Source organism: Triticum aestivum, chromosome 3B (genome assembly GCF_018294505.1).
Source record: "Triticum aestivum cultivar Chinese Spring chromosome 3B, IWGSC CS RefSeq v2.1, whole genome shotgun sequence".
Lineage (NCBI taxonomy): Eukaryota > Viridiplantae > Streptophyta > Magnoliopsida > Poales > Poaceae > Triticum > Triticum aestivum.
The window spans coordinates 23,384,717-23,409,692 of NC_057801.1; the positions used below are offsets into that span (position 1 = coordinate 23,384,717).

The following is a 24,976-nucleotide window of genomic DNA, read 5'->3' on the forward strand; positions in this document are numbered from 1 at the left end:
GGATCACTAATTCCTAAAGTTGACACTCTTCCAAACCCACTTTAGATGATAGTATTATTCATACTAAAAAGATATAAGTGAAGTTCATGCAGTATTTTACAATTAATATAGACTAACCAATATTCAAGCTCAAAATATATAAGTGAAGCACACAAAGCATTCTATAAAACCATACTCAAAAGACTTAAGTGAAGCACAAAGAGCATTCTATAAGATCATTGAAGGGATATCTCATACTAGCATGGTTCCTAAAGAAAATGAAAAACACAAAGGACACAAATCATGCGAGCAAAACAAAAACCAGGGTATACCGATAATTGTTGAAGAAGAAAGACGGGATGCCAACCGGGGCATCCCCAAGCTTAGATTCTTGAGTATCCTTGAAATATTTACTTGGGGTGCCTTGTGCATCCCCAAGCTTGAACTCTTGCCTCTCTTTACTCTTCTCACATCTGCAACTCCTTATTCTTCGAACACTTCATCCACACAAAACTTAACAAAAACTTTGTGAGATTCGTTAGTATAATAAAGCAAATCACTACCTTTAGGTACTGTTGCAAACTCATTCCAATTTCATATTAGCACTATATCTATTGTATTCCAACTTCACGATGGTTCGTACCCCCGATACTACCTATAGATTCATCAAAATAAGCGAACAACACGTAGAAAAAAGAATCTGTCAAAAACAGGACAGTCTGTAGTAATCTGGAAATTTCGTATACTTATGTAACTCCGAAAGTTCTAAAACAAATATGACAATTTAAAAGAATTGTATAGAATTACTGTGAAAAACGTTTCAGACTCATTTGACTTTCCAGTAAAAAAATTAAATCCACGCGCTACAGCCAAAGTTTCTGTTTTTGCATTGCACATGGTAAACAAGCAATCTAATCATCCTAAAAGCAAAGCTTGGCACATTATTTTTATAATAGAATGAATATATACAAGGGGATAATTATTTTCAGAGAAACTTCCATGAAAAATTCTACATTGTTTCCATGAGCATGAATACAAGTGTTCAAGGTCGACCCTCACTTCTCCAATGCATGACTTTCCAATCACTTCTCTTTTTGAAAAACTTTTTAGGCACAAGAGGCAAGTAACTTTTTTTGTAATTTAATTTTTAATTTTTTTTGTATGTTTCACCCACAACTAAGCAAAACAAAAATGGGAAAACAAAAACTACTTAGTGAAGAAAGCAAACAAGCACACACGAGAATATCAAATCCACGCTATTGCTCCTCGGCAACGGCGCCAGAAAAGAGCTTGATAATCCCCAAGTGCAAGGAATCATCATAGAAATTTCCAAAGGTGGAACTGATAAGTATGGAGTGTCAAACCCACAAGGAGCTAAAGTTAAGATAAATATTCTCTTAAGTCCTATCTCCCACTGATACGACTCTATGTACACTGAACATTTGCTTCCAACTAGAAACGAGAAATAAAACTATGTTGTGGGTACGAAGAGGGTAACTTTGCATGATATCGGAGAGCTAAAATATAAAAGTAGGTGTTGTTATCATAAAGTTAGAATATATTACTAAATATTATAAATAGCGAGTGTGAAACAATGATGGGTCGGTGTGCGAAATTATCCTAGGCAATTGTTATCAAGACCGGTAATCAGTATTGCAATTTCATATAAGGACGAGGCATAAGCTAAAATACTTACTCTTCTTGGATAATATGCACTTATGATTGGAACTCTAGCAAGCATCCACAACTACTAAAGATCATTAAGGTAAAACCCAACCATAGCATTAAGATATCAAGTCCCCTTTATCGCATAAGCAACAACCCCCTTACTCGGGTTTATGCTTCTGTCACTCAAGCAACCCACTATAAGTGAATCACGAACGTATTGCAACACCCTACAGGGGGAATCCCTCACGCTTGCGCAACACGGAGGGCACAATAGGACAGCACCAAAATACAACATACAACTAATACGAATCTAGATCATCAATCAACCTAAAGACAAAGGATATCTACTCAAAACAGCATAGGATGGGAAAACATCATTAGATCATAATATGTGGCATAAAGCACCATGTTCAAGTAGGGATTACAGCGGGCTGCGGGAGAGTGGAACGCGTAAAATAGATGAGGATAGTGATGATGATGGTGATGTTGATGAAGACGATCACCGCGGCGATGATTCCCATCCCGATGGCACTCTAGCGCCACTAAGAGAGAGGAGGAGAGGTTCTCCCCCTTGTGCTTCCTCCTTCATGGCCTCCCATGGATGGGGAGAGGTTCTCCCTCTGGTTCTTGGCCTCCATGGCGATAATGGCCCCTCCAAGATCCACCCCCATGGCCTCTGGTGATGATGGCCCCTACGGTAGGGTGCCAGAGAGGGCCTAGATTGATTTCTCGTGGCTACAGAGGCTTGCGACGGCGGAACTTCCGATCTCTCTTCTGCTCTAGGGTTTTTTCAATTTATAGGAGGGGTTGGTGTTGATTTCACGTCAAGGGGGCCCACAGGGAGTCCATGAGTCAGGGCCGCGCCCTCCGCCCTCGTGGTGCCCTCGGGACTCCCCTCTGGTAGATTTTCGTTCCAGTATTTTTATATTTTCCAAAAAAATCTCCGTTGATTTTCAGCGCATTCCGAGAACTTTTATTTCTGCACAAAAACAACACCACAGTAGTTCTGCTGAAAACAACATGAGTGCGGGTTAGTTCTAATCAAATCATACCAAAATCATATAAAACTATTGTAAACATGACATGAATACTTCATAAATTATACATACGTTGGAGACGTATCGACACCAAACACTAGTACTACTCCATTGGCATTGCTTCCAGCGTACCAAACCACGATCCTGGGTTCGAGACTCAGGCAAACATTTTTAAATTCTTTTTTCTTTACATTATATTCAGTTATCTGTAGGATAAATAGTTGCAGCTAACTACATCCAGTTTACTGTAGGAAGTTAAATTTATTAACTTTAACTTCATTAAACATTTCAACAATTAACTATATACCACTGTTATCTGACATATCTACATTCATTTATCTACTAACTGAAATTTGCTAATTGAAGTTAACTGAATTTTGGAAAGCATTAACTGAATTTAACTGAATTTTGCTAGCTGAACTTTGCTAACTGAATATAACTGAATTTTGCTAGCTGGCAGAAGTTAACTGAATTTTGGAAAGCATTAACTGAATTTTCATAAGTGAACTTTGCTAACTGGATTTAACTGAATATAATTGAATTTTACTTACTGAATTTAACTGAATATAACCCAGTTAATGCCAATGTTTGCCATCACAATATTTTGTTACAAAAAGGGCTATTAATGCCACTGTTTGCCATCACAATATTTAGTTACAAAAAGGGCAGTTAATGCCATTGTTTGCAATCAAAAAATGAGGCACTGGGTGCTCCTTTCTGCATCCAAAAAAGGCCACTCAATGTTTTACATTGCTTCAGGCCTTAACAAAAAAAGGCAGTCTAAACTGCCACCAAATCAAGCATCAGGGGGAGCATTTAGATCAGGAATTAAGCTGCTTCCCATGTCATCTCCAAACAGCATCCACCATGCCCTCTCACCTGACATTCCTCCTCTTCCTGTCCCTGCATCTGGAATTCTTCCTCCCTTACCTCTACCTGTAGCTTGAATTCCTCCTCTTCCTCTCCATGCATCTGGATTTCCTACTCCTCTACCCGCATATGCATTTGTTCCTCCCATGCCTCTACGTGCAGCTGGAATTGCTCCCCTGCCTCTGCAAACATGCACATTTCTGCCTCCTATTCTTGGAACTGGATCAACATTTGCTCCTCTTCCTGGCACTGCATCTGCATTGTCTCCTCTTCCTCTCCTTACTGGATTTCCTTCTCCTCTTCCTCTCCTTTTCCTTCCTATTCCTCTGCTAGTAGCTTCAGATCCTTCTCCTCTATCAGCTGTTGTGCTTGCCCTTGTCTGTCTACCATGTTTGATTTTCTCTTCAGGTGTTTTTTTTCCTATTTTTCTTTGGCATGGCCAGCTGTTTAGTGAACACTGGTGGAAATACCTCGTACCTTGGCTACACCTCCCAGTATTTAGGGTCTCTAAGAGGGACCAATGTATAGCCATATGCTTTCATATAATTCTCCACAGTGTAGCAGTCATGAACCATTAAGTCTGTGTCAATTCTTTCTTCCCTACAATAGGCTATGCAATGGCCACAAGACACACCAAATAACTGCCATCTCCTGCAATCACAAGTATGCAAACACAAGTCCACTGTGTAGCTAAAATTTCTAGATTGAACTCTGAATTTTTGCTGGACAGCTTCTGGAACACGACAATTAGCAGCAAACTCAGTGTTCTTGTCTGACTTCTTCTTGATCTTTGGGCATATTCTCTGCCCTGTCCATTTTTCTATTGCAAACTTTACTATGATATGCACAAAAAACAAAGTTGATTACCTCTTAAACACTTCAGAATTATTGTTCAGTAGAATGTCACATTTGGGAAATTCACTGAAAAATGCTTTACACCAAGTCTTTGGATCAAGTCTTTCAGCCCAAGTCTGCACATCATTTATCAATCTTTTTTGCTTGTCACTCATAATTGTGAAAGGAGCAGTGTTTGTGATGTTTAGATCATCTCTCAAACTTGTTAGAAACCATTCCCAGGATCCTGAGCATTCTACTTCAACCCAACCCATTGCAATGGGGAAAATGCAGTCATTTGGATCAATTCCAACAGCACTAAGCAACACTCGTTTAAACTTTGTTTTCATGTGACATCCATCAATGAAAATGATAGGCTTGCACCCCTTTAACCACCCTCTTTTACATGCATCATAAGACCAATACAATATCTTTAGACACTTCGTGCCCATTATAAATTTTGTGTCTTTCACCAGCTCAGTTGATAGGAGAAATGTAGACCCAGGGTTTGTACTCCTTAATTCATGACCATAATCCCATAGCCTACTGAACTCATGTTCTTCATCTCCATGGATCTCTTTCAGGGCTGTAGTTCTAGCCCTAGCTAGCTTTCATCTGTTAGGGGTCACATTGAATTCCTTGGTGATCTTTCTTGCAAATATACCAAGTGACATCTTTTGGTCATCCCTGAACTCATCAATGAAATACTGGCAAATAAATTTAGCTGTCATCGGCCTTATCTTCCATTTCTCCTGACAACAGTGCTCTGCATAGTAAGCCTTGATTACAAATCCCCATGTCCTATTGTCATTGCCAGCTTTTAGCCACCATGGGCAACCTCTTTCACAAACAACCTCTATTCTAGTTTTGTCATTCTTTATCATCTTGATCTGAACTCTATTCTTAACAGAATATGCAGTAATAGTAAGTCTTAGCTCCTTCACATCAGCAAAGACCATCCCAACTTTGAAGACAGGGGAAACCATGTCCACCTTTGAATTGAAGGCTGTAAACTTGTACCTCAACTGCTATGCTTCCTCTGTGGGCAGATTAAGATCTTCATCATCAAGAAAATAGTCATCTGCCTCCACATCATCCTCTTCTTCCTCAGCTTGTTCGTCAACATCAAAGTCAATGTTGTCATCATAAAAATCATCACCCCCCTCATCTATGTCATAATCACTATCACTGAAATCTGATTCGAAAACAATTATATCCTCAATAACTATTGCTCCATCTTCAATAAGCAAATTGTGCTCTACACCTTCTATCAGGAAACATTGAAGGTCTGTTCCAGTTGCAGCAACCTCTAAAATTGGATCTTCTTCATTGAAAGAAATGACACTATGGTGGAAAGATTCTTCACTTGCAATCTGCATCGCAACAAAGCACTGAATTGATGGCAATGTGCATATGGATTCAGCCCTGAAATTGCTGATGAAATCTGCATGGTCAACCATAATAGCCAGCACTTTATGCTCAACACTAGCTCTGATGATATGTTGCACATCATCATCAGATTTAATTCTGACCAAACCATCTGCAATTGATTTGTCGGGCAAGCACCACTAAATTATGTACTCACCAACTGGATATTCCAACCAAGTCAGGTGCTCTTCAATGACAGCATATGAGAATGTGTAGCATCAACATAATCAAGAACCTCCACTGAAGGGTTCCAGTACTTCAAATTACTGATTGGTCCATAGAAAATTCCACCATGCTCAAGTTCAAGTGTAAAGAAAGGAGTGTCCACCCTTTGTCCATTTGCTGAATCACACACTGCATCAAATATGTGTAAATTGTAAGCACTACATCAACTGTGTCTTCCTCCAGGGTGCACACAACCAACAAAGAAAATAATAAAAAAAGAAAATAAGGATAAAGATCCTGCCATGGTGATCAATCACCCACAGTAGCAGCACTCTAACCACCACCAAAGACAACACCCGGAGAATAAATGAGGTTCTCCAAAAGCAATGCCTCCAGAAAGGAAACAAAGCACAAGCATTGTCGTTGCCCGATCAAAGATCTTAGGTTTTCACGCTGGAAAAAATCGGATTCCCAAAACAAAGCCTTCAACAAGGCCACTACCAAGCACAACTAGTAAAGGCCAGACGTTGGGCTTTCACTCTGAAAATTCTTACTCGGTACTCAGAGGAGCACCGCCAACAAATAAGTCCTCCAATGCTGCCGACCCACTTGTGGAGGCTACTATTGCAAGTCACGTACCACCAGGCCCACTGGAACTCGTGCCATGTCTGGACGGGAACATATCCTGCAAGCCAAGTATGAACAACTGCCTGTGAAGCAAAGTCTTCATCGCATCCAAGACTGCGCCTTTGCCACTTGCAAGTCCTTCAATCATGTTATGGTATTCTCCGCATGTGTTGATCTCTTGAAATCTTGGTGCATACATGTCCCAAGGTGTCAACAAACACAGAGCTTCGCGACACCCCGGTTAAGCTGGTTATGCTGATGTTACGGATGTGCATGACTAGCCCCTATCCAATCGAGGTGTCCAAAGAGCGCCATATGCGTTAGTCCTTATTTTCCTTCGAAGGAGAAGTCCAGAACTCTCCGATAGCCCGATTGAAGATCCTAGGTTTTCAATTGCATGAGCTTGTAAGCAAAGAGACCGAGCAAGACTGGACAAGGGGAAACATCCGACGACGGGAAAACCATGCCCATCCAGAATTCCAGCCATCTCAACAGCCTCCAACATGCTCAGATCTGGGAAGGGGGCGAGCACCTAGTGGGCAAATCTGGCTGATGGTTCAGCCACAGGACGAGAAAGTATCATCGGACGACGATAGCAACTACCACCACACTTCAGATCAAGCCCCGCCAGCATGGCGGTTGGATCGACCCGAGTCAGACCCACCATCCCGTCCATTGCTCCACATGAGCCGCACAGCTGCAGGCGCCCAGGACGAGACATGCAGGAGCGCCGCACCATCAGTGCGTTGTCGTTCACCGGGAAGCTAGCCCTTGTTGACGAGAGGAATAACCCTCATTGTTCTTACTTTCTTGTTTCTCGAATGTTAGAATCCATGAACCATGGGAAACCATTTCAAGGCGAGTCTTATTGAGTGAGCTGAGCATTGGTCAAATGCTTAGGTTCCATGTGGTGGAATCAGTCGACGCGGATTCAAGTCCTAGACTTGTTGTGGGTGCTCACTTTTTTCTAGATTTATTTTACGATTTCTGGCATTGGTTGGAGAGATTAATGGCGTTAATGCTTGTGGATACGACATGTTGGTTGTCTAAGAACCAATTTTGATCTTCTCCTCCTGCATGTTACCAGCAGCAATCGAAAGAGTGTTCAACTAATGGCTAGATCCGTGAAGATCCGAGCAGCAATCGAAAAATTAGATCCGAGCAGTTTTTTTAGGTCCCTCGAGTCTGATTCATAAATGTAAGCTCTTCTTAAGTCCGTAGGAGGGGCTTCTCCCTTGACTTCAGTTCATTTCTTATTTTCCCATAGCTTAGATGACTACTTGGATTTTGATCCCAGGGCCGGAAAGTGGCAGAAAAACAGGAGCAGTTTACTCCCTCCACGAATATGCAATTTATAAACTTCTAAATCATATATAAGACCCGTACGATGATTAACTAGTGGTTGGGACGCGCCCTGGGCGTGTCTCTTGAGGTGGGACTGTGCGCACTAATCATGTTGCCGTATTTTTTATCGTCTATATATGACTACTATGCATATAGCTTTGTACAAAAATGGATCATGTTTTTCTCAGTCATATGGCAATCGACCTATGCTTCACAAATCAAATGCTTTGAAACTTGAGGATACGAATTTCAAAGGGAAGTTTTGACGCATTTACAGATGGAGTATCTGTTGAACTACAATTTACATATTAGTGACTAAGTATTTGTTTAACGACAATTACATAGTACTCATAGTTATTTAATTAAGCTTACCATAGTATCCACCCAGCACCCAACTTGAATGACCATGAAAACACAGTACTAATCATATTTGAATCCCTGCACTCAAAAGACCAATGCCATCTTATGGAAGGCAAATAAATTAACTTCTAATACTTTTGTATTGGCAATAGCAGAAAAGGCAAAGTAACACACATATTAAAGAAGGAAAGAGAGAATGTGTATCTCACTGATCCAAATGAAACATGCTAGTGGTACAATATCACACGCACAAAAAATTGGAAAGCAGTAGAACAGGTCAGTGCATTCAAACTATATGCATCAATTCTATTACACGCGACCCCGTCTATCAGAATATCAAGTCACGCCACCAGGCAAATGTGGATTATTGCTTCTAATCAGTAAGATAACAAGACCAACAACTTTGAGTATGTAAAAAGGAAAAGTAATATTATATGTTAGATAGCTAGACATCTTGCCAAATCATCAACACGCTGCTGAGGGTAAATGATTCCTAAATTTAGAGCCACAAAAAAAATTAGCGTCAACAAGACTTTTGCTTAAAGAGAGATGTTCTAAATTGCATTAGAACTTCAAGGCACACCAGTACTAATTAGTTCATCAACAAATATCAAGCAGCAGATGACATATTAGATATATAATTTATCTACTCATCAACTACTTAGCAATTAGCGTGATCCTAGAGTAGACGAGCATCATTATTATAGAGTAGGACATTTTATATTTAAGCCTGGATCTACAAAATATTTATGGAGGATGATCACAATGTGTCAACTGAAGTCATAGTAGGATATGGCCAGTCAGTATATTAAAAACAACTGTGGCATAGACTAAAGCATCGATAATCAAGACATCCCCATGTGCTCAAAGAATTGAAATCTAGAGGGAGATGACCATTAGAGACAGTGGTGGAAGAAGGACAGGAAGATTTCATATGACGCATGAAACTCCTGATAGGCAAGCGGTCGTGATGGCATGATACAGGAGTGTTCCAAACTCCTATAAAATAGAAAAACAGAGTGCTTTAGTAGATGAACCATTCAACTTCTGTTCAAACTTGTAACACAGACTCATGCAAGTTCCCTATTCTAGTTAACATGTAAAATCTGAAAGCCAAACTCTTTCATTGAGAACGTGCATGTGCCTCCAGTATCAGTAGTATGAGTGAACGGTGATATTATATACAGAAGGTACTCACATATTTTTATTTTCATAAAGAAAAATAATGAAAACCAGAGAGTGCCTGCTAAAACAAGGGCAAATATACACTATAAAAGGTCTTCATTGCATGAGTTACTAACCTACACCATCACAACAGTGCTGTCAGACATGAAGCCATGTCTTCTTTTGTATAATCACCCAATAGTTCTGTTGCAATGTCTGGGATTCAAACTCTCTGGGTACATAGAAGTGTAGTAATAAAGGCAACAATAAATAGTGATACAATAATTTACTTTCTTTTGACCTTCAATTTTTACTAAAATTATGGTAACTTTTTTCACTGTCAATAGAAGCAAGTAATTCAGCTAATACTCTTAATTGGATAGACTGCTCACTGGAATATATTTTTGCAGCCTTCGACCACAAATCGAGCTTTCTTCATGGCCGCTCTCACTTTAGTTCGACTGGCAAGTCCTTCATGGCTGCTCTCACCTTTTTAGCTGGTGGCCACCAGCTAGATGCACATAGCACACTGAAAAAAAGGTAACCAGGAGATACCTCGGTGATGAACTGAACATGCTATAACCCTGAAACCACAAATAACTTAATTCTTAAGCTTCCTATAAAGGGGAAAACTTACTATGTCAGTCCCATACATATAGTCACAACATGTATGCAGAAAATGTACAGATAGGAAAAGGTGGAAGGAAATACAGAGAACACAATGGAACAAAAGTAAGCCATTTTTTCACCTAACAGTTATTGTCAAATGCAACAAGAACATGTGTGCATTTTCTTGAAATGTACATATAAGAAAAAGGCAAAAATAATATATATTACGCATTGTAGTGACACACAGTCAGTGATCCTCTAGGCTATTGCATGAGTAGAGAAGCCAGCAAACACGACATAGAAGTCAAATAAAAGGCTATCGCCATATTAGCATGTAGATCAAAATTATTGAATAGATATCAATCTCTTGGGTGGATGGGACGAGCTACACTTACTGTCATCTCGAACTGGCCAATAATGCTGAGTGGGCATCAACACCCTTGAAAAGAAGTCGTAGTATTTTGGTTTAATCACAAGCTATGATATACTTCTCACTAACTGGCCATGCTGATCCTTCAATGTAGATCTTGTACCTATCAACCAACACAACAATTTCAGTATCAACAACATAACAAACAAGTCCCCACCAAACTTTTAATGGAAGAAAACAAACCTATGGGTGCATAGACTGGCCAATATGATTTCTTGTATCCTGCCTTGCTCTCTTTGATCCAATCCTAAATGAGAAGGCAAAAGTAAACACTATAATCAGCCATAGGAATCATCAAAATTATTTTCGGAAAAGGCTATGTTACAGATCGGAAGGATGAGAAGAATTCTAAAAGCAACAAGATTTGACAAGATATAATAGGATTTTTCTACTTGTGAAAATATATGGAATGTTAACACTCCCTTCAAGTATAATAGAGTGCAGTGCATCGTAAACACAAACAACTACTGTACCTGTTTGTAGATCCGTGTATTTCATTCTTGTTTACTGGAAACATTACACTTGATAAGCTCTGGCCTTATAGTTGTAATCTCTGGATTCCCTTTCCAGTAAGGCATAAGGTGCTCTATCTATCCATCTCACCCTCTTATTTCCAGCATTCAAATCCTTCTGCAGTGCATCCCACAGCTTTATATTGATCTAGGCCCTGTAAGTATAAATATAATCAACAATAGGTAGACAAAGAACACAATAGCCATCTAACTAAATATGATTAGCACTTCATTTAATGCACAAGTACTTTCCCGATTCCATCATCCTACATTCTTAAGAAGTTGATCCCCACTACTAACAATTTTCACAACATGCACACTATCAATATCACCATCATGCCACATCAGCTTTCATGGTCCTGCATCAGCATCGTTGCCACATAAGCTTTCACGGTCCTGCATTCCGTTTTCCTGCCGTGAATGTGATACTGTGCTTTAATTTCTCCTCCATATGCATCCCTTCATCTTCATCTTCTGTAACTGAGTTGTACATGGGTCATACTCATAAATAAATATTCATCCGCTGTAGAATGGGTGAACGGTGGAGTCCCATCTCCCTCCAATACATGCTCAAGCATCCACCCAACAGAGATCTTGCCCCTTCCTCCATGGATATCTCAGCTGTGCGACCACCACCGCACCACCTACCATACGAGGAGCAGCCCGACATAGACTCTCCATCTCTGCAGTCCTTGAGCAAGATAGGCGAGAACGTGCCGCCGCCGGCGAACCCCGGCCGTAACTCCTCGATAACTAATAACTGGACGGCGTTCGAGCGTCAACTCGCCGGCACCAGAACCAGCCATGTTGTGCCCTGAAGATGAACGCCAGGTATATACTGCGCCATAGATGAAAACACCCATCTTCCCTCCAATTAAAATCATGCAGGCTCCATAGAAGATGAGGTGACAGCTACAAGAACGTTGCCCCACTCCATGTTGGACGACCCAGCCGCAACGCCTTCCCCTAGGTCCGGCAGTGCTGCCTTTGGGCTTCTCCAACAGTCCGTCCTTTGGTTTCAGAGAAGATCAGAATGGAATTTCAGGCCAACGGGCAGACGGGTGCCTGTGGTGTGGAGTGGAGTAGTGGACTATGGAGGACGTCACGATGCCACCAAGTTCTAGGGGCGCATCCACACATCATGTGAGCAAGATCATAAAGCCGTCGTAGTTGTTGATTTGGTCGATGGCGGGGGACGTGCCGCGGGTGTCATGGACGCCGATAGCCAACTATCCCTGAATCCATCAGATCAATTGAATCGTCACTTTGTCAGTCGTTCGTCACTCACCCAGTACTGCAGACGTCACCAATCGTCGGGTCGCTGCATGTCTGGTCGCTGTTGCGGATTGCGTTTGCGTCCAATGTTGTGACTTCTGCTCTTCTGCCCACTGGTGTCCGTAAACGTGCGCATCGTCACAACAGGCATCCTCTCCCGAATACGTACAAGAAGCTTTGCTATGTCTGCTTTGCCTATCAGACAGACATCTTCGCTCTGCAAAGTAGTTTAGTTCAGTTCACTCTCAAAAAATGGGAAATCATCTACAGATGCACAAATAGTTTTGCTTGACATGCCAACAGGGCATCCTCTCCCGAAGTATTTGGTAAATTATTACTCCTGTTATCAATACTCACACAAACATTTTATTCAGTATATTTCTTATGTGATAAGTGAACTCACAAGGGCACATGTAGTTTTATCAGTGTGCTTCTTTCTTATAAGATCTGAACTCAAGAATTCAGTGAGCATGAACAGCTACGATTTTCTTCAACGATTTGCTAATTAACATACCCCTCCTTGCTATGATTCATTTCATTTTTATCTTGCACAAGTAAACTGATCTTACCTGGTATTTCTTACCAGGGTAATTACTCAATACAAATTTAGTCCCGAACTTTCGGCCAGCAGTACAGATTTAGAGGTTACCTTGGCAGGCAACAGATGGCGGTGATGTTGAGCACCTTGGATGGTGGGCATCCTCCTTCAGGAGATGGGATTGGAGCAGCTTCTCCTCTCCATGAAACATGCACAAAATCTGATGGCACCCATCACATAGGGGGATGAAGAAAACCAGACGAGAGGAGATATTCGTACCTCCTGCCTGCTCGGTTTCCACGGGCAAAGATGCTTCAAGAACCTTGCAGCAGAGAAGAGAGGGCGCTTCACGAACAGAGCACCAACTCCAATGGCCACGGCAGAGAAGAGAGGGAAGTGATGGAGAGGGGCAGAGGGCACCTTGTCCGTGGTGTCGGCACTTGGGTTAGCGCTGCAGAGAGCACCCTCGTCACGCGGCTTAAACCTAAATCGGGGCGCTCATGCTGCCGTGGCCGTGGATCCCGATCTGCTTCTCGATCTGGGGCGAAGGGGAGGCGAGGAGGTCGCCTGGTGGTCGAGAGGAGAGAAGGGGTGGGGCGCAGGCTGTGAGGGAGGTCGCTGGTGGCGGCGACGACGACGGCTGTGGGGATGGTGGCGGCAAACGAGGGAGAGGAGAGGAATTTAGGGAACGGGATGCGGGGTGACGACGAGAGAGATGGGGCGGTCCTCGCGGGGTCCAGTGCCTACGTGGCCATTGCGAGAGGGCGCTCCTTACGAGACTGTTAATGGGTTGTATTGTCCAACTCCGTGACTAACTATATTAATCAAGGTCAAGAAAAAACTAAGTGAAATAAGCACATCCAAGTAATATAAGCAGTAGTTTATATTGGACAAATGAATGAATATCTACACAAATCAACAAATATAAACGACTATAGAACAAATTAATGAATATCTACAACAATATATATCTATACAAATAATATATAGTGTTTGTCGGTCTCATCAAATTTCAATAGTAAGGAATGCCCCAAGTCTCTAGAAATCAACCCCACCATTCTGCCGAAACCTGGCTTTGCGCTCCTCCGACAACATGTGTGCGAAATTGACCAACTCCTTCTCGTTTGTGCCCCTGTTCTGGTCAGGCTCGTTCTTGCCCGTCTAAATGTTCACCTTGCACACTTTCCTCTTGAGAAATGCTTGGCCCACGTCGACGAGCCGGTTGAGATTCTCTGGCGTGGACACGTCGACGGAGGCCGTTTCTCCCTTGAGCTCATCGTCTTGGATCCGGAGGTAGCGCTTCTCGCAGTGCAATGCCTGGAAAAGCACAGACGCGTGGATGTCGACGAGGTCCGGGCGCTGGCCTGGCTGAATAAAAAAATACTCTGCAAACAAAACACATCTCATGTGACGAATAAAAAAATAGCTCCGAGTAAGGTATACCGATAGTTTGGAGACGAAAGAGGGGATGCCTTCCCGGGCATCCCCAAGCTTGAGTCTTCCTTGAATATTACCTTGGGGTGCCTTTGGCATCCCCAAGCTTAGGGTCTTACCACTCCTTATTCTCCTCATATCGATATCTCAGCGAAAACATGAAAACTTCAATCACACAAAACTTAACGGAACTTCGTGAGATGGGTTAGTATGATAAAAAATAAACCATTCACTTTGGTATTGTCAAAGAAAAGATTCATAATTGTTCTCACACAATTCCTACTATTACATATCATTTCAACAATTTAAATTGAAAAATATAAGCCATAGAAACTAGAAAACAAGCAAACCATGCATTGAAAACAGAATCTGCCAGAAACAGAACAGTCTGTAATGATCTGAACATTAACCATACATATGCTACTTGAAAACCCCAACGAAATTAGGAAAACCTAAGAAATTTGTGTACCAATCCAATGCAAAAAGAATCAGATCAAAAGCATGTTTCTGTGAATTATCAAAACTAATTTACTGGGCACAAAAGTTTCTGATTTTCAGCAGGATCAACACAACTATCACCGTAAGCTATCCCAAAGGTCTTGCCTGGCACTATTGAAACAAAAGCTATAAAACATGATTAATACAGTATATAAATCATGTGAACACACAAAAATAGTAAGGGTAAATATTGGGTTGTCTCCCAACAAGCGCTTTTTTTAATGCCTTTTAGCTAGGCATAATGATTTCAATGATGCTCACATAAAAGATAAGAATTTAAACACAAAGAGGGCATCATGAAGAAGATGACTAGCACATTCAAGTCTAACCCACTTCTTATTCCTAGGGATTTTGAGAGCAAACAACTTAAGGGAACAAGAATCAACTAGCATAGGAAGGCAAAACAAGTATAACTCAAAAATTTAAGCTCATAGAGAGGAACCTTGATATTATTGTAACTCCTACAAGCATATATTCCTCCCTCATAATAATTTTCATTAGCATCAATTTAACAATATAACCATCACATAAAGCATTCTTTTCATGATCTACAAGCATATAAATTTTACTACTCTCCACATAAGCAAAATTCTTCTCATTCAGAATAGTGGGAGCAAACTCAACAAAATAACTGTCATGTGAGGCACAATCCAATTGAAAATTAAAATGATGATGACAAGTTTCATGGTTAACATATTCCCTTATAGAATACATGTCATCATAGGTAGCAACTTTGTTCTCATAATCAATTGAACCTCTTCCGAAATAGTGGAATCATTACTAAAGTCAAGACCTCTCCAAATCCACTTATACAAATATCATACTAAGATTCAACACCCTCCAAAATAGTGGGATCACTAATTCCTAAAGTTGAAACTCTTCCAAACCCACTTTAGATGATAGTATTATTCATACTCAAAAAGATATAAATGAAGTTCATGCAGTATTTTACAATTAATATAGACTAACCAATATTCAAGCTCAAAATATATAAGTGAAGCACACGAAGCATTCTATAAAACCATACTCAAAAGATTTAAGTGAAGCACAAAGAGCATTCTATAAGATCATTGAAGGGCTATTTCATACTAGCATCGTTCCTAAATAAAATGAAAAACACAAAGGACACAAATCATGCGAGCAAAACAAAAACCAGGGTATACCGATAATTGTTGAAGAAGAAAGACGGGATGCCAACCGGGGCATCCCCAAGCTTAGATTCTTGAGTATCCTTGAAATATTTACTTGGGGTGCCTTGTGCATCCCCAAGCTTGAACTCTTGCCTCTCTTTACTCTTCTCACATCTGCAACTCCTTGTTCTTCGAACACTTCATCCACACATAACTTAACAAAAACTTTGTGAGATTCGTTAGTATAATAAAGCAAATCACTACCTTTAGGTACTGTTGCAAACTCATTCCAATTTCATATTAGCACTATATCTATTGTATTCCGACTTCACGATGGTTCGTACCCCCGATACTACCAATAAATTCATCAAAATAAGCGAACAACACGTAGAAAAAAGAATCTGTCAAAAACAGGACAGTCTGTAGTAATCTGGAAATTTCGTATACTTATGTAACTCCGAAAGTTCTAAAACAAATATGAAAATTTAAAAGAATTGTATAGAATTAGTGTGAAAAACGTTTCATACCCATTTGACTTTCCAGTAAAAAAATTAAATCCACGCGCTACAGCCAAAGTTTCTGTTTTTGCATTGCACATGGTAAACAAGCAATCTAATCATCCTAAAACCAAAGCTTGGCACATTATTTTTATAATAGAATGAATATATACAAGGGGATAATTATTTTCAGATAAACTTCCACGAAAAATTCTACATTGTTTCCATGAGCATGAATACAAGTGTTCAAGGTCAACCCTCACTTCTCCAATGCATGACTTTCCAATCACTTCTCTTTTTGAAAAACTTTTTAGGCACAAGAGGCAAGTAACTTTTTTTGTATTTTAATTTTTAATTTTTTTTGTATGTTTCACCCACAACTAAGCAAAACAAAAATGGGAAAACAAAAACTACTTAGTGAAGAAAGCAAACAAGCACACACGAGAATATCAAATCCACGCTATTGCTCCTCGGCAACGGCGCCAGAAAAGAGCTTGATAATCCCCAAGTGCAAGGAATCATCATAGAAATTTCCAAAGGTGGAACTGATAAGTATGGAGTGTCAAACCCAATAGGAGCTAAAGTTAAGATCAATATTCTCTTAAGTCCTATCTTCCACTGATACGACTCTACGTACACCGAACGTTTGCTTCCAACTAGAAACGAGAAATAAAACTATGTTGTGGGTATGAAGAGGGTAATTTGCATGATATCGGAGAGCTAAAATATAAAAGTAGGTGTTGTTATCATAAAGTTAGAATATATTACTAAATATTATAAATAGCGAGTGTGAAACAATGATGGGTCGGTGTGCAAAATTATCCTAGGCAATTGTTATCAAGACCGGTAATCACTATTGCAATTTCATATAAGGGAGAGGCGAAAGCTAAAATACTTACTCTTCTTGGATCATATGCACTTATGATTGGAACTCTAGCAAGCATCCACAACTACTAAAGATCACTAAGGTAAAACCCAACCATAGCATTAAGATATCAAGTCCCCTTTATCGCATAAGCAACAACTCCCTTACTCGGGTTTATGCTTCTGTCACTCAAGCAACCCACTATAAGTGAATCATGAACGTATTGCAACACCCTACAGGGGGAATCCCTCACGCTTGCGCAACACGGAGGGCACAATAGGACAGCACCAAAATACAACATACAACTAATATGAATCTAGATCATGAATCAACCTAAAGACAATGGATATCTACTCAAAACAGCATAGGATGGGAAAACATCATTAGATCATAATATGTGGCATAAAGCACCATGTTCAAGTAGGGATTACAGCGGGGTGTGGGAGAGTGGATCGCGTAAAAGAGATGAGGATAGTGATGATGATGGTGATGTTGATGAAGACGATCACCTCGGCGATGATTCCCATCCTGATGGCACTCCGGCGCCACTAAGAGAGAGGAGGAGAGGTTCTCCCCCTTGTGCTTCCTCCTCCATGGCCTCCCCTGGATGGGGAGAGGTTCTCCCTCTGGTTCTTGGCCTCCATGGCGATAATGGCCCCTCCAAGGTCCTCCCCCATGGCCTCTGGTGATGATGGCCCCCTCCGGTAGGGTGCTAGAGAGGGCCTAGATTGATTTCTCATGGCTATAGAGGCTTGCGGCGGCGGAACTTCCGCTCTCTCTTCTCCTCTAGGGTTTTTTCAATTTATAGGAGGGGTTGGTGTTGATTTCACGTCAAGGGTGCCCACAGGGAGTCCATGAGTCAGGGTCGCGCCCTCCGCCCTCGTGGTGCCCTCGGGACTCCCCTCTGGTAGATTTTCGTTCCAGTATTTTCATATTTTCCAAAAAAATCTCCGTTGGTTTTCAGCGCATTCCGAGAACTTTTATTTCTGCACAAAAACAACACCGCAGTAGTTCTGCTGAAAACAACATGAGTGTGGGTTAGTTCTAATCAAATCATACCAAAATCATATAAAACTATTGTAAACATGACATGAATACTTCATAAATTATAGATACGTTGGAGACGTATCGACACCAAACACTAGTACTACTCCACTGGCATTGCTTCCAGCATACCAAACCACGATCCTGGGTTCGAGAACCAGGCAAACATTTTTTTAATTATTTTTTCTTTACATTATATTCAGTTATCTGTAGGACAAATAATTGCAGCTAACTACATCCAGTTTACTATAGGAAGTTAAATTTATTAACTTTAACTTCATTAAACATTTCAACAATTAACTATATACCACTGTTATCTGACATATCTACATTCATTTATCTACTAACTGAAATTTGCTAATTGAAGTTAACTGAATTTTGGAAAGCATTAACTGAATTTAACTGAATTTTGCTAGCTAAACTTTGCTAACTGAATATAACTGAATTTTGCTAGCTGACAGAAGTTAACTGAATTTTGGAAAGCATTAACTGAATTTTGATAACTGAACTTTGCTAACTGGATTTAACTGAATATAATTGAATTTTGCTTACTGAATTTAACTGAATATAACCCAGTTAATGCCAATGTTTGCCATCACAATATTTTGTTACAAAAAGGGCTATTAATGCCATTGTTTGCCATCACAATATTTAGTTACAAAAAGGGCAGTTAATGCCATTGTTTGCAATCAAAAAATGAGGCACTGGATGCTCCTTTCAGCATCCAAAAAAGGCCACTCAATGTTTTACATTGCTTCAGGCCTTAACAAAAAAGGCAGTCTAAACTGCCACCAAATCAAGCATCAGGGGGAGCATTTAGATCAGGAATTAAGCTACTTCCCATGTCATCTCCAAACAGCAGCCACCATGCCCTCTCACCTGGCATTCCTCCTCTTCCTGTCTCTGCATCTGGAATTCTTCCTCCCTTGCCTCTACCTGCAGCTTGAATTCCTCCTCTTTCTCTCCATGCATCTGGATTTCCTACTCCTCTACCCGCATATGCATTTCTTCCTCCCCTGCCTCTACCTGCAGCTGGAATTGCTCCCCTGCCTCTGCAAACATGCACATTTCTGCCTCCTCTTCTTGGAACTGGATCAACATTTGCTCCTCTTCCTGGCACTGCATTTGCATTGTCTCCTCTTCCTCTCCTTGCTGGATTTCCTTCTCCTCTTCCTCTCATTTTCCTTCATATTGCTCTGCTAGTAGCTTCAGATCCTTCTCCTCTGTCAGCTGTTGTGCTTGCCCTTGTCTGTCTACCATGTTTGATTTTCTCTTCAGGTGTTTTTTTCCTATTTTGCTTTGGCATGCCCAGCTGTTTAGTGAACACTGGTGGAAATACCTTGTACCTTGGTTGCACCTCCCAGTATTTAGGGTCTCTAAGAGGGACCAGTGTATAGCCATATGCTTTCATATAATTCTCCATAGTGTAGCAGTCATGAACCATTAAGTCTGTGTCAATTCTTTCTTCCCTACAATAGGCTATGCAATGGCCACAAGACACACCAGATAACTGCCATCTCCTGCCATCACAAGTATGCAAACACAAGTCCACTGTGTAGCTAAAATTTCTAGACTGAACTCTGAATTTTTGTTGGCCAGCTTCTGGAACACGACAATTAGCAGCAAACTCAGTGTTCTTGTCTGACTTATTCTTGATCTTTGGGCATATTCTCTGCCCTGTCCATTTTTCTATTGCATCTCTCTGTTTGCTCACAGGCCTTCGCATGATCTTGTAAAATATATATTCAAGCATTGCCAACACTGCCATCTCTCTGCCTTCAAGGATATAGCTGTACAAAGAATGGCAAACTCTCATTAGTTTCATAATATGGACAAAGCACACACCATGTCTTACTATGATCAAGCAAACTTTACTATGATATACACAAAAAAACAAAGTTTATTACCTGTTAAACACTTCAGAATTATTGTTCAGTAGAATGTCACATTTGGGAAATTCACTGAAAAATATTTTACACCAAGTCATTGGATCAAGTCTTTCAGTCCAATGAAATGCAGTTGCACTGTCTGCATCCATTTTCTCACAGCTCTGCCTCCACTTCACCTTGTTTGGTGATCTTGCAATGGCCCAGAGGTCTTGCTTTAGCAACTCTCCTTTGTGTTTCTCATTGAAATTCTGATATATATGCCTCACACAAAAGCTATGCTCTGCATCCGGCCACACTTTCTGCACATCATTTATCAATCTTTTTTGCTTGTCACTCATAATTGTGAAAGGAGCAGTGTTTGTGATGTTTAGATCATCTCTCAAAGTTGTTAGAAACCATTCCCAGGATCCTGAGCATTCTACTTCAACCCAACCCATTGCAATGGGGAAAATGCAGTCATTTGGATCAATTCCAACAGCACTAAGCAACACTCCTTTAAACTTTGTTTTCATGTGACATCCATCAATGAAATGATAGGCTCGCACCCTTTTAACCGCCCTCTTTTACATGCATCATAAGACCAATACAATATCTTTAGACACTTCATGCCCATTATAAATTTTGTGTCTTTCACCAGCTCAGTTGATAGGAGAAATGTAGACCCAGGGTTTGTACTCCTTAATTCATGACCATAATCCCATAGCCTACTGAACTGATGTTCTTCATCTCCATGGATCTCTTTCAGGGCTGTAGTTGCAGCCCTAGCTAGCTTTCATCTGTTAGGGGTCACATTGAATTCCTTGGTGATCTTTCTTGCAAATATACCAAGTGACATCTTTTGGTCATCCCTGAACTCATCAATGAAATACTGGCAAATAAATTTAGCTGTCATCGGCCTTATCTTCCATTTCTCCTGACAACAGTGCTCTGCATAGTAAGCCTTGATTACAAATCCCCATGTCCTATTTTCATTGCCAGCTTTTAGCCACCATGGGCAACCTCTTTCACAAACAACCTCTATTCTAGTTTTGTCATTCTTTATCTTCTTGATCTGAACTCTATTCTTAACAGAATATGCAGTAATAGTAAGTCTTAGCTCCTTCACATCAGCAAAGACCATCCCAACTTTGAAGACAGGGGAAACCATGTCCACCTTTGAATTGAAGGCTGTAAACTTGTACCTCAACTGCTATGCTTCCTCTGTGGGCAGATTAAGATCTTCATCATCAAGAAAATAGTCATCTGCCTCCACATCATCCTCTTCTTCCTCAGCTTGTTCGTCAACATCAAAGTCAATGTTGTCATCATAAAAATCATCACACCCCTCATCTATGTCATAATCACTATCACTGAAATCTGATTCAAATACAATTATATCCTCAATAACTATTGCTCCATCTTCAATAAGCAAATTGTGCTCTACACCTTTTATCAGCAAATATTGAAGGTCTGTTCCAGTTGCGGCAACCTCTGAAATTGGATCTTCTTCATTGACAGAAATGACACTATGGTGGAAAGATGCTTCACTTGCAATGTGCATTGCAACAAAGCACTGAATTGATGGCAATGTGCATATGGATTCAGCCCTGAAATTGCTGATGAAATCTGCATGGTCAACCATAATAGCCAGCACTTTATGCTCAACACTAGCTCTGATGATATGTTGCACATCATCATCAGATTTAATTCTGACCAAACCATCTGCAATTGATTTGTCGGGCAAGCACCACTAAATTATGTACTCACCAACTGGATATCCCAACCAAGTCAGGTGCTATTCAATGACAGCATATGAGAATGTGGTAGCATCAACATAATCAAGAACCTCCACTAAAGGGTTCCAGTACTTCAAATTACTGATTGGTCCACAGAAAATTCCACCATGCTCAAGTTCAATTGTAAATAAAGGAGTGTCCACCCTTTGTCCATTTGCTGAATCACACACTGCATCAAATATGTGTAAATTGTAAGCACTACATCAACTGTGTCTTCCTCCAGGGTGCACACAACCAAGAAAGAAAATAAAAAAAGAAAATAAGGATAAAGATCCCGCCATGGTGATCAATCACCCACAGTAGCAACACTCTAACCACCACCAAAGACAACACCCAGAGAATAAATGAGGTTCTCCAAAAGCAATGCCTCCAGAAAGGAAACAAAGCACAAGCGTTGTCGTTGCCCGATCAAAGATCTAAGGTTTTCACCCTGGAAAAAATCGGATTCCCAAAACAAAGCCTTCAACAAGGCCACTACCAAGCACAACTAGTAAAGGGCAGACCTTGGGCTTTCACTCTGAAAATTCTTACTCGGTACTCAGAGGAGCACCGCCAACAAATAAGTCCTCCAATGCTGCCGACCCACTTGCGGAGGCTACTACTGCAAGTCACGTACCACCAGGCCCACTGGAACTCGTGTCGTGTCTGGACGGGAACATATCCCCCAAGCCAAGTATTAACAACTGCCTGTGAAGCAAAGTCTTCATCGCATCCAAGACTGCGCCTTCGCCACTTGCAAGTCCTTCAATCACGCTATGGTATTCTCCGCATGTGTTGATCTCTTGAAAATCTTGGTGCATACATGTCCCAAGGTGTCAACAAACACAGAGCTTCGGGACACCCCGGTGAAGCTGGTTATGCTGATGTTACGGATGTGCACGACTAGCCCCTATCCAATCAAGGTGTCCAAAGAGCACCATATGCGTCAGTCCTTATTTTCCTTCAAAGGAGAAGTCCAGAACTCGCCGATAGCCCGATTGAAGATCCTAGGTTCTCAATTGCATGAGCTTGTAAGCAAAGAGACCGAGCAAGACTGGACAAGGGGAAACATCCGACGACGGGAAAACCATGTCCATCCGGAATTCCAGCCATCTCAACAGCCTCCACCATGCTCAGATCTGGGAAGGTGGCGAGCACCTATTGGGCAAATCTGGCTGATGGTTCGGCCACAGGATGAGAAAGTATCATCGCATGACGATAGCAACTACCACCACACTTCAGATCAAGCCCCGCCAGCATGGCGGTCGGATTGACCCGAGTCAGACCCACCATCCTGTGCATTGCTCCACATGAGCCGCACAGCTGCAGGCGCCCAGGACGAGACATGCAGGAGCGCCGCACCATCAGTGCGTTGTCGTTCACCGGGAAGCTAGCCCTTGTTGACGAGAGGAATAACCCTCATTGTTCTTACTTTCTTGTTTCTCGAATGTTAGAATCCATGAACCATGGGAAACCATTTCAAGGCGAGTCTTATTGAGTGAGCTGAGCATTGGTCAAATGCTTAGGTTCCATGTGGTGGAATCAGTCGACGCGGATTCAAGTCCTAGACTTGTTGTGGGTGCTCACTTTTTTCTAGATTTATTTTACGATTTCTGGCATTGGTTGGAGAGATTAATGGCGTTAATGCTTGTGGATACGACATGTTGGTTGTCTAAGAACCAATTTTGATCTTCTCCTCCTGCATGTTACCAGCAGCAATCGAAAGAGTGTTCAACTAATGGCTAGATCCGTGAAGATCCGAGCAGCAATCGAAAAATTAGATCCGAGCAGTTTTTTTAGGTCCCTCGAGTCTGATTCATAAATGTAAGCTCTTCTTAAGTCCGTAGGAGGGGCTTCTCCCTTGACTTCAGTTCATTTCTTATTTTCCCATAGCTTAGATGACTACTTGGATTTTGATCCCAGGGCCGGAAAGTGGCAGAAAAACAGGAGCAGTTTACTCCCTCCACGAATATGCAATTTATAAACTTCTAAATCATATATAAGACCCGTACGATGATTAACTAGTGGTTGGGACGCGCCCTGGGCGTGTCTCTTGAGGTGGGACTGTGCGCACTAATCATGTTGCCGTATTTTTATCGTCTATATATGACTACTATGCATATAGCTTTGTACAAAAATGGATCATGTTTTTCTCAGTCATATGGCAATCGACCTATGCTTCACAAATCAAATGCTTTGAAACTTGAGGATACGAATTTCAAAGGGAAGTTTTGACGCATTTACAGATGGAGTATCTGTTGAACTACAATTTACATATTAGTGACTAAGTATTTGTTTAACGACAATTACATAGTACTCATAGTTATTTAATTAAGCTTACCATAGTATCCACCCAGCACCCAATTTGAATGACCATGAAAACACAGTACTAATCATATTTGAATCCCTGCACTCAAAAGACCAATGCCATCTTATGGAAGGCAAATAAATTAACTTCTAATACTTTTGTATTGGCAATAGCAGAAAAGGCAAAGTAACACACATATTAAAGAAGGAAAGAGAGAATGTGTATCTCACTGATCCAAATGAAACATGCTAGTGGTACAATATCACACGCACAAAAAATTGGAAAGCAGCAGAACAGGTCAGTGCATTCAAACTATATGCATCAATTCTATTACACGCGACCCCGTCTATCAGAATATCAAGTCACGCCACCAGGCAAATGTGGATTATTGCTTCTAATCAGTAAGATAACAAGACCAACAACTTTGAGTATGTAAAAAGGAAAAGTAATATTATATGTTAGATAGCTAGACATCTTGCCAAATCATCAACACGCTGCTGAGGGCAAATGATTCCTAAATTTAGAGCCACAAAAAAAATTAGCGTCAACAAGACTTTTGCTTAAAGACAGATGTTCTAAATTGCATTAGAACTTGAAGGCACACCAGTACTAATTAGTTCAACAACAAATATCAAGCAGCAGATGACATATTAGATATATAATTTATCTACTCATCAACTACTTAGCAATTAGTGTGATCCTAGAGTAGACGAGCAT

At 40.9% G+C, this 24,976-nt stretch overlaps 1 long non-coding RNA gene across 1 annotated transcript; it reads right to left on the reverse strand.

The window, feature by feature from the left end:
- Positions 1–9,902: 9,902 nt before the first annotated feature.
- On the reverse strand, positions 9,903–11,150 carry LOC123064452 (uncharacterized). The gene is made up of 4 exons (XR_006430700.1): positions 10,989–11,150; positions 10,699–10,762; positions 10,481–10,618; positions 9,903–10,005 (listed from the first exon to the last, which is right to left on the reverse strand). It is a non-coding gene; the product is annotated as an uncharacterized lncRNA (long non-coding RNA).
- Between the last annotated feature and the right edge of the window lie 13,826 nt (positions 11,151–24,976).